At 43.1% G+C, this 9,064-nt stretch overlaps 1 pseudogene; it reads right to left on the minus strand.

Moving 5' to 3' along the window:
• Positions 1 to 426: 426 nt before the first annotated feature.
• On the minus strand, positions 427 to 2,715 carry LOC136122614 (E3 ubiquitin-protein ligase RNF220 pseudogene; annotated as a pseudogene).
• Positions 2,716 to 9,064: the final 6,349 nt, after the last annotated feature.

Genomic DNA, 9,064 nt, shown 5'->3' on the forward strand with positions numbered 1-9,064 from the left:
GGGTTCCCATTTCCCGTGCCTCCCGACTCCCTTAACCCCTGATGAAGAGCCCCAGGAGCTAAGGCTAAGAAGATCATGTCCTTAGGGCATGCACCCCATGTTTGGAAGAAGAAATATACACCACTGAACACGGAGCAAATGGGAGATGGAAGTGACACCATGGTGTAGGGAGGGGGAGAGGCAGGCACCCCAAGAGGTGTGCCCCCAGCCAGACCTGAAGACGGTGCTGCTTCCAGTTGTTCTTAACAAAAGAAGAAACTCCTACAACCTAAGGGGAGCAGTTGTCCCATTTATACACAACATTGTAAACATATACGGTCCTGTTGTTACATGTGCTTCAGTTTGGTGTTTGCATGTCTGTCCAGCTGGGGGCTGGATCTCAGGAGCCTTGCTGGACTACCTCCCCTTCCTACTGCCCCCACCTTCCTACCCCAGGAATGGAACCTGGAACAGGTATGGCCCCCCATCTTGGTGGGATCTGGCAGGCAGGGCCTGAGCCTCTGCCCCCACTCTGGCTCCACAGTCCTTGGTGAGTGCATGTATGTACATGGAGAACCTGAGTGGAAGTGTGTACAAGGGGGAGGTCACGTCATTGGGGGCGGGGGGCGGAGAGGGGGGCTGCTGGAGGCAAGGCCTGCCTGGGGTGCCTGGCTCACGAGTGGATTCTCCATGGGTCTCTGGGTGGAGATTCTCAGCAACCAGGGTCCGCAGTCAGCACCCCTCACAGCGCACATGCTAACCCTGCATGGTCTTCAGGGGCATCAAGTATGAGTCCATGCCGACGAGGCACTTGTAATGGTCCCCACAGGATAGCCGCCGTCCAAGCTCCCTGACCCAGCAGAGCCTCAGACATGGTCACAGCTACATCTTCGGTTGCTATTCCTTGCTGGTCTTCTGCACGGCCTCCTGCATGCTGCTCTCACCACTGCTGGTAGAAGGCATCTCTTTACTCGCTTGTTTAGAGAACTCGGGCGTGGTGCATGTGCTGGGAGGGCCGTTTAGGACTGCCCCCTGGAGAAGTGTGCCTCTCTCCTCAGCTTCACCTGGCTCCTCACCTGTGCAGAGGATGGCATCAGCCTCCGTGTACCGTGGCTTCCCAAGTTCCAGAATGTCACCCACATCCAAGTCAGCATCCCTGTCCCGATTCTCTTGGCGGTGGTACATGAAGAAGCCAGAGCCTGGAAAACCACCTCCCAGGAGAGTGGTGGCCTGCCTCCACATCCACAGGCTCCACTCACGCCCCACGGTGGTGCTGTTCTCATGCTCCATGTCCAGGGTATCAGTCGATCCAGGGCATCATTCACAGCCATGCAGGAGCCTCTGCCCTTTGTCTTGCTTCCTCCGTTTCATTTTCCCAATCGGATCATTCAGTAGGGTCTGCGGGAAGGCCTACTTCCTCCTTCCTGCCGGCCCCCCGCCCTGCTAAGTCATTGGTTCAGACACTCAGCATAGCCGCCGGGGGCTTCTCTAGCGGGACCTTGTGGCCAGGGATGCGGGTGGATTCCCCCTGGCTGCCTGGTGGCGGCGGCAGTCATGATGACTCCTCTATAGTATCTTGTATATGGTTCCATTAGGGATCTTAATCCATATTAGTAGTTTATCTAGATACCTGTTTCCTCCCTACACCATGAACACCTGGAGGACAGGAAATGCACTCTATCTCTGTTTCTCTATTGCCTATAACATCCAGAGGCACAGAGGTCGGTCTTGATAAATAAACTCATGTTACTGAATAATGAAATTCATTTCAAAACTTAGGGTGAAGCAAAGGGTTGAATCTTTCAGATAAACTGGTGTATTTCCTTCTAATAATAATGAAGGATACATACCTCATTCTCTGTCAGAAACTCAGAGCAAATTTCTGGTGAGCATTTCTATAGCTCCTCGGTATTCCCTTGTTTGCTTGTAGCTGCCCTTGGTCCTATTTTAATCATCTTTGATCTTTTTGTTTTTTTAAATTTATTTATTTATTTTTGGCTGTGTTGGGTCTTCGTTGCTGCATGCGGGCTTTCTCTAGTTGCGGCGAGAGGGGGCTACTATTTGTTGCGGTGCACGGGCTTCTCATTGCAGTGGCTTCTCTTGTTGCAGAGCACGGGTTCTAGGTGCGCAGGCTTCAGTAGTTGTGGTGCTCATGGTCTAGAGTGCAGGCTCAGTAGTTGTGGTGCACAGGCTTAGTTGCTCTGTGGCATGTGGGATCCTCCCGGACCAGGGCTCAAACCCGTGTCCGCTGCATTGGCAGACAGATTCCCAACCACTGTGCCACCAGGGAGGTCCCATCATCTTCAGTTTTATTCTGCCTGTGTTTTATTATAAGCAATCCTAAGTGTTTTTAAAGATGTAAAGACCTAAGTAAAAATCAAAGAACACTATGAGTCTGTGTTACCGACAAGGGCCCTTGGATCCTTTAATCAGTAGAAATTGATAAGAGGCCAGATGAGAATTTCAGGTAAGGCTTTATTGAGGCTACTTCTGTAGCTCCAAGGAGCAAAACCAAGAAACAGGTGTCTTTACTATTCCCTGAGAGAAGCTCTGTGGGTCCTTAAATGGGGTAATAGAAGGGACAGGTCCATGGGTCCACAGGAGGCCCACCTTAGGTGGTCTGCTCACCTCTGTGGTGGTGCCGTGTGCAGGAATCATGCCACAGTACCCTGCTTTTTCTCCTGGCACCTCAGAAATGGCAGTTGGTTTGTGGCCTTTTTGTATCCTATTGTTCATAATTACCCCAACTGCACATGCATGTAGTTATTTTTAGTCATTCATAGTTTCTTTGTATTTTGTTACTGGAGGAGACCTTTGTCCTGGTGCAAGTACTCTGGTAGAGAATCCCAGGTCCCAGCCTATCTCAGCTGGATTCAAGGGGTTGCCCTTAGCAGCATCTTGGGACCAGAAGGGAAGGGAACCAATGCCCTTAATGTTTCTGAAGGAGGGGAGAACATTCATTTTTTTTTAATCCATCAGAGTTAGAGAGGAATCTCCCTGAGCAATTTGTTAAGTCCTTAACTAGGACCAGTTTAAGGAAAAGTATTGAGATTCTCTGACCTGCTGGATGTGTTAGTACATTATACAGTCAAATTTGGAATATGTGATCCACATATTTTCCAGAAGGCTTTGAATTCCAACAATGCCTAAAACATTTACCAGCAATTTTTAGACCATAAGGCAGTTTTTTAAAACTGTAAAGCAATTTTAAACTGGAAATACAATTGACTTTCTAAATGCCGAGAGGAAGAAAAAAACTAGTGAATTAGAAACTGAACTGAAGTCAATTCTCTAATCTTTATTTCTTCTTCTTATACCCATCTACTTATCCACATTTATTTTCTCTCCCCACATGTTCCCTTTTCTATTACTCTAAGTCTAACATGCAGCTTTCAGTTTTTTAATACTTTTTTTGGAGTGACTCAGGAACACATGAGCTTTCTCTCCCTACTCCAGAAACTTCCACACCATTGCCTGTAAGCCCCATGGAAGCTTGAATTGCTTGATTCTTCATTTACTTTCTAGTTTAGGATATGTGTGGCTCAGAGGAGCCAGAGAAAGAAGGGCCTTCATTTTCAAAGTTCCAAGATAATAATGTAATTATATGATGAATTCAAGTCTTTGAAAGTCTATGCCTGGAATCTAACTGCATCCTGAGTTCCCAAAAAACAAATTTGTGTCATCTGATCATTTTTTCCTTCTATTCACCATGAAACTTTTCTCCTTGTCCCTCCTAGTCTGAAAAAAACACTTGTTTTGCTTAAATATTACACAAACATGTTTCACTGGGCAGAAAGAGGAGTGCAGAGGTCAGGAGGGAGGGTCCTCTAAGGTAACTAAGAAGCTCCTTAGAGTTTCCCATGTCTTTATTATAGAGCTGCTGGAGCTCTGGTAGAAGTTACCTGCATGGCTGCAGGTACAACCCTACCTTTATAGACTAGCATGTCTTCTACTCCCTGGGACAGCCTGAAGGTCTTCCCATGACTTAACTGCCTTCCTATACCTTATATCTCAGGCCAGGGGAGAGTAAACTATAGCTCATGGGCCAAATTTTATGTTTTTTTCTTTTAATGACACTCCTGTTTAATGCTTTCAATGTTTAATTCTGATTTTATATTAACATTGTAACTCTTGCTTTTTTATTTTTTATTTTTTTAAATAAATTTATTTATTTTATTTGTTTACTTTTGGCTGTGTTGGGTCTTCATTGCTGCACGTGGGCTTTCTCTATTTGTGGTGAGCAGGGGCTACTCTTCGTTGCAGTGTGTGGGCTTCTCATTGCGGTGGATTCTCTTGTTGCAGGGCACGGACCCTAGGTGCGTGGTTTTCAGTAGTTGTGGCTCGTGGGCTCAGTAGTTGTGGCTCGCAGGCTCTAGAGCACAGGCTCAGTAGTTGTGGCACACGGGCTTAGTTGCTCTGCTGCATGTGGGATCTTCCCAGACCAGGGCTCGAACCCACGTCCCCTGCATTGGCAGGTGTATTCTTAACCACTGTGCCACCAAGGAAGCCCAAATTTTATATGGTTTACAAATTAAGAATGGCTTTTACATTTTTAAATGGTTGATGAAAAAACTAAAAGAAGAATAATATTTTGTGACGCATGAAAACTTATGTGAAATTCCAATTCTGAAATATATATATTTTACATATTGTCCACAGTTGCTTTCATGCTACAAGGCAGAATTGAGCAGTTGTGACAGAGACTATGGACCTCACAAGGTCTAAGATATTTACTTGTTTGCTCTTTATAGAAAATACTTGCTGACTCTGTTTCTCTCTGCTCCTGTATTCCCTTGTCTGTGTAGGCTGTTTCTAAGTTGCTCCAGGACCCCTTGGATGATAGGCCCATCCGTTCACTGTTTCCACTGGAAAAAAAACCATTCCTATCAAATTTTTACATATATTTTGAGGATCTTTACTGAATTTTGGGGAAGGGGACACAGGAAGGGATCATAGGCATATTGCACATCTTGCCACTTTTTTTGCTGTCGCACCTTTTTCTACTTCTTCCTTTCCCCCGCTCCATCTGGTTTCACCAAGAATTTTCTCCAGGTCACTTCCACACACTCTGAGGTTCCCTGCAGGTCTCAGCATCTATCCCAGGTAGGCTTATTGAGGAGTGACTTCCAAACAAAGGTAGTACTGTCCCTGAAAAAGAATTCTAGTGAACATAACTTTCTCCATTTCATTACTATGGGAGAACAATAGTTCTGTAGAGATTTAGCAGAGGCTCAGGGCCTTTGCTAGGTGCTAATGACTTTGCTTTCTAAGACTCTGAAGCTGGATCTCAGTTGGATCCCAAGTCTCTTTATGGACCACTTCGTCCATGCATTCTTTCTGACCTCAGATCTCTGGATGGTCTTTCAGCTTTAATCCTCTTGCCTGTATCAGTGAAAGAAGAGATCAGAGGCTGTTCTTTCAGGCACTTTCAGCTAACTTAAACCCATAATTATAGAAGTCTGATTTTTATTGTACAATGCTTAGCAATTTAGTTTTTAATCAAAACATCACACTCAGAACTTTAGTTGGAATGGTGGGTCAGTGATCTATTGTTACATGGAAGGACTGCTTAGTGAGTAGCTGGGATTATTAAAATATACAGCAGCGTCAGAAATTCTGGCTGGAGTCCTGATTGAGAGTGATTAGAGGTTATTTATCAAACTCTTCTGAAAGCTATTCTTTGTTCTCCTGATCATGGTTTCAGAAGAGAGTTCTTCTTGGGAGCATAGTTACAGACAGTAAAATATGTATGTGAAATACATATTTTATTTAATAATATAACATTTTATTTCTTTCAGCATATAGATAGAGAAATATAGGAAAAATATTTGCATATCACCATACATTTATGATCAAGGTAGAGTCATAAATTCTTCTCCAAACACGTTGGAATGATATATAAAATATAAAAGACCCTATGTGGGCTCGTAATCTAGAGGAACATCTCTCTGGGCAGAAAATCAAAGGTGTGATTGAGGTTCAAAGTATAGGTTTTCTGGGATTCGGGTTACATGTATATAGGGACTGTATAGGGCTCACTGTTTAATGTCCCCTGCTCTGGAAATGAGGCATAAAGAGGCTATTGTGGGCTTATGACTAATTTGTGAGCCTGAGGAGTTGGGATTCAGCCTCACCAATATCAACCGAGCAAGTCTCCCACTGGCTCAGTGACTGAACTGGATTTGTTATATTTCCCCAAATCACTCTGGGATAAGGACTTTGAATCATCAATATAAGTCCACCTGGGATGGAGAGGAGACAGAGAAGGCAAAAGATCCCATTCAACAAATCTGAGACTCAAATTCTACAACAAATGAAGCAATTTTAAGCCAACAGCAAAGATAAAATAAATCAACAATCAGATGAAAAAATTAGTTTAGATAAAAATAATAACACAACAAATCCCAAAGCTATAAAGCAGATTGACAATTTTGACTATATAAAGATAAAAAGAAATTTGCATTGCAAAAGTCACTGCATTTACTGATGGCGACAGGATTTGACTGCTTAAGAAGACTCATAGGATCCCAAATGACAATGGCTTTCAAATCTACAGTTTATTTTAGGAAAATGATGTAATATAGCAACAACATTAAAATAAGGATATGCATCACAGCCAAGGGCAGCCTGGAGAGGCTAGGTGCAAACTTCAACCATACTCTGTCTGGAGGGCTGTACCAGGATGTACTTTATCTCTCAGATCAGGAACCACTGATGTATGCACAAAATATCTCAGAACCAGGGAGCCCCCAAAGGAGTCTCAGATGGGGCTTATTCTTACCTTGCTGGTCACTTAGGCATATTCCTTCCATGTAAGAGCTTAACTCAGAGCTCCTCTAGGAGTCTTAGTGAGGCTGGGTACAAATCATCAGTCTCACTGCTAACAATCAACAATGCTAACAAGCTGGTAGAGACTACTATGCCAAAACTCACCTAAAACCCATGGTTTCAAAGCAACACTATTAATCAGTTCATTTCAATGCTGTGCATGTGTTTCAGCCAAACAGTTCAGGCTAATTCCAGACCTGCAGGAAGTAATCCTTGCAACACAGCCACCATAAACAAAATCAAAAGACAAGTGACAAACTAGGAAAATGAAGTGCAGTTTACATTGTAGTAAAAAGGTCAATTTCCCTAATATATAAAGAATTTCTACAAATCAATATTGAAAAGACTATCAGCCCAATTGAAAAATAGTCAAAGGATATGAAGAGACACCTTACAGAAATGAAAAAATTCTTAAACATAAGAAAATAAGAATATGAAAAAGTGTTCAATCTTGTTCATGATAAGGAAATGCTTATTGAAACTACTGAAATGCCATTTCTCACCTATCGTTGGCAAACATCAGAAAGTTTGAGTACACATTGTGTTGGCAAGGCTATCAGCCAACCACTCTCCTCACAGCTGGTGGGTCCTTTCTTTCTTTCTTTCTCTTTCTTTCTCCCTTCCTTCCTTCCTCCCTTCCTCCCTCCCTCACTCCCTTCTCTCTCCCTTTCTTTCTTTCCTTTTCTTTCCTTCCTTCCTTCCTTCCTTTCTTTCAATATTTTTGCTTGTTTGATGTGGACCATTTCCAAAGTCTTTATTGAACTTGCTAGAATATTGACTCTTTTATGTTTTGGTCTTTTGGCCGCGAGTCATGTGGGAGCCTAGCTCCCCAACCAGGGATCGAACCTGCACCCCCTGAATTGGAAGGAGACGTCCCAACCATTGGACCACCAGGGAAGTCCCAAAGTGAGTCCTTTCTTGAAAGGGTATCTGAGAATCACATTTCATTGTCTACTGTGGTAAGACAACTTTGACGGAGGATTTTTATATCCACAAGCTCTTATATCAGGAATGATTTTCTTAAGGCATAAATCAATCAGTGTCTTCCCATTGTACCCAGCCGACATCTTAATGTCTCTACTCCTTGTTCCTTGCATTCCAGGTATCTTTCATCTGGGATGCAAGAAATAACAATGCAAATAAAAATTGATATTATAAGGTAGTCTAGCTAATTAACTAATGACTAAAAAGAAAGCCTCTCAATTTTAGAAAGTTTAAAAGATGAAAAAATATATATTCTGGATAAAAGTTATAAGATTCAACTCTGCTATTGTCATGTATAACAAAAGCAGCCACAGGACAATATGTAAACAAATGGGTGTGGCTGTATGCCAATAAAAGTTTATTTATGAACAGGATTTATTTATGGATTTAACAAATCCATAAATGTATGGATTTAACACATGGGCCATTGTTTGCTTATACCCCAAAGATATAAAGTAATAATTTCATTTGGGAAATTCTAGTCAGTGGGAGTTTAGAGGAGGGAGAACTTGCATTTAGCTAGCAAACATCTAAGAGGACTTCACGAGGATGATGATACCTAATATGGAACCTTAGCACTGGGTGAAATCTCAGCTTGGGGTATGGTAGGGAGAAAGGTGAGGGTGAGGCAGGAGAGATGCTCTTGTTGGAGGAAAATATGTCAGCAAAAGCACAGTGGAGTTGGTTAACAAGAGGGTGTGTAGTAGCAACTCACCGGTTTAAGAATAGTATATATTAAGTGGACTAAAAGGGATATAGGTGGGAAGGCATGTTTGGGCAAGACCAAGAAAGGTTCAATCAGGCAGAGGAGAATGTGTTTATTATGTAGTCTCCTTGGGTGGGTTGATGGTGGGCCATTGAGTTAGAGATTGGCATGGTCAGTCATGCCTTAGGAAGTCTGGTGCTCTGAGGGCCTGAAGCTTAAATAATTAGGGGGGTGCTCTTCAAGAATGAATTTGACATTAGGTAGAGGACCTTGGAAGGGGCTCATGTGAGTGTTGGGTTCTGAAATCTAAGTTTCACTAGCCTCCTAGAACATCCACCTGTGCAGGAGACATCAAATGGGGTGGCTACAATACTAGTCTTGGTGAGAAATAACAAGAACTGGACATGTAAATGGCAGAGGGAATTGGGAAGCTGGGACGAACATCAGACTCTTTTGAGGTAAAAGTGTAGGGCTTGGCAACTGGGAAGCTAAAAATAGACAGATTTACAGCATCTGCTGGAGGCAAAGAAGAGGAGGAGACAAAGATAGAGCTGAGATTTACAGTTT

This window comes from Phocoena phocoena, chromosome 4 (genome assembly GCF_963924675.1).
Source record: "Phocoena phocoena chromosome 4, mPhoPho1.1, whole genome shotgun sequence".
NCBI lineage: Eukaryota > Metazoa > Chordata > Mammalia > Artiodactyla > Phocoenidae > Phocoena > Phocoena phocoena.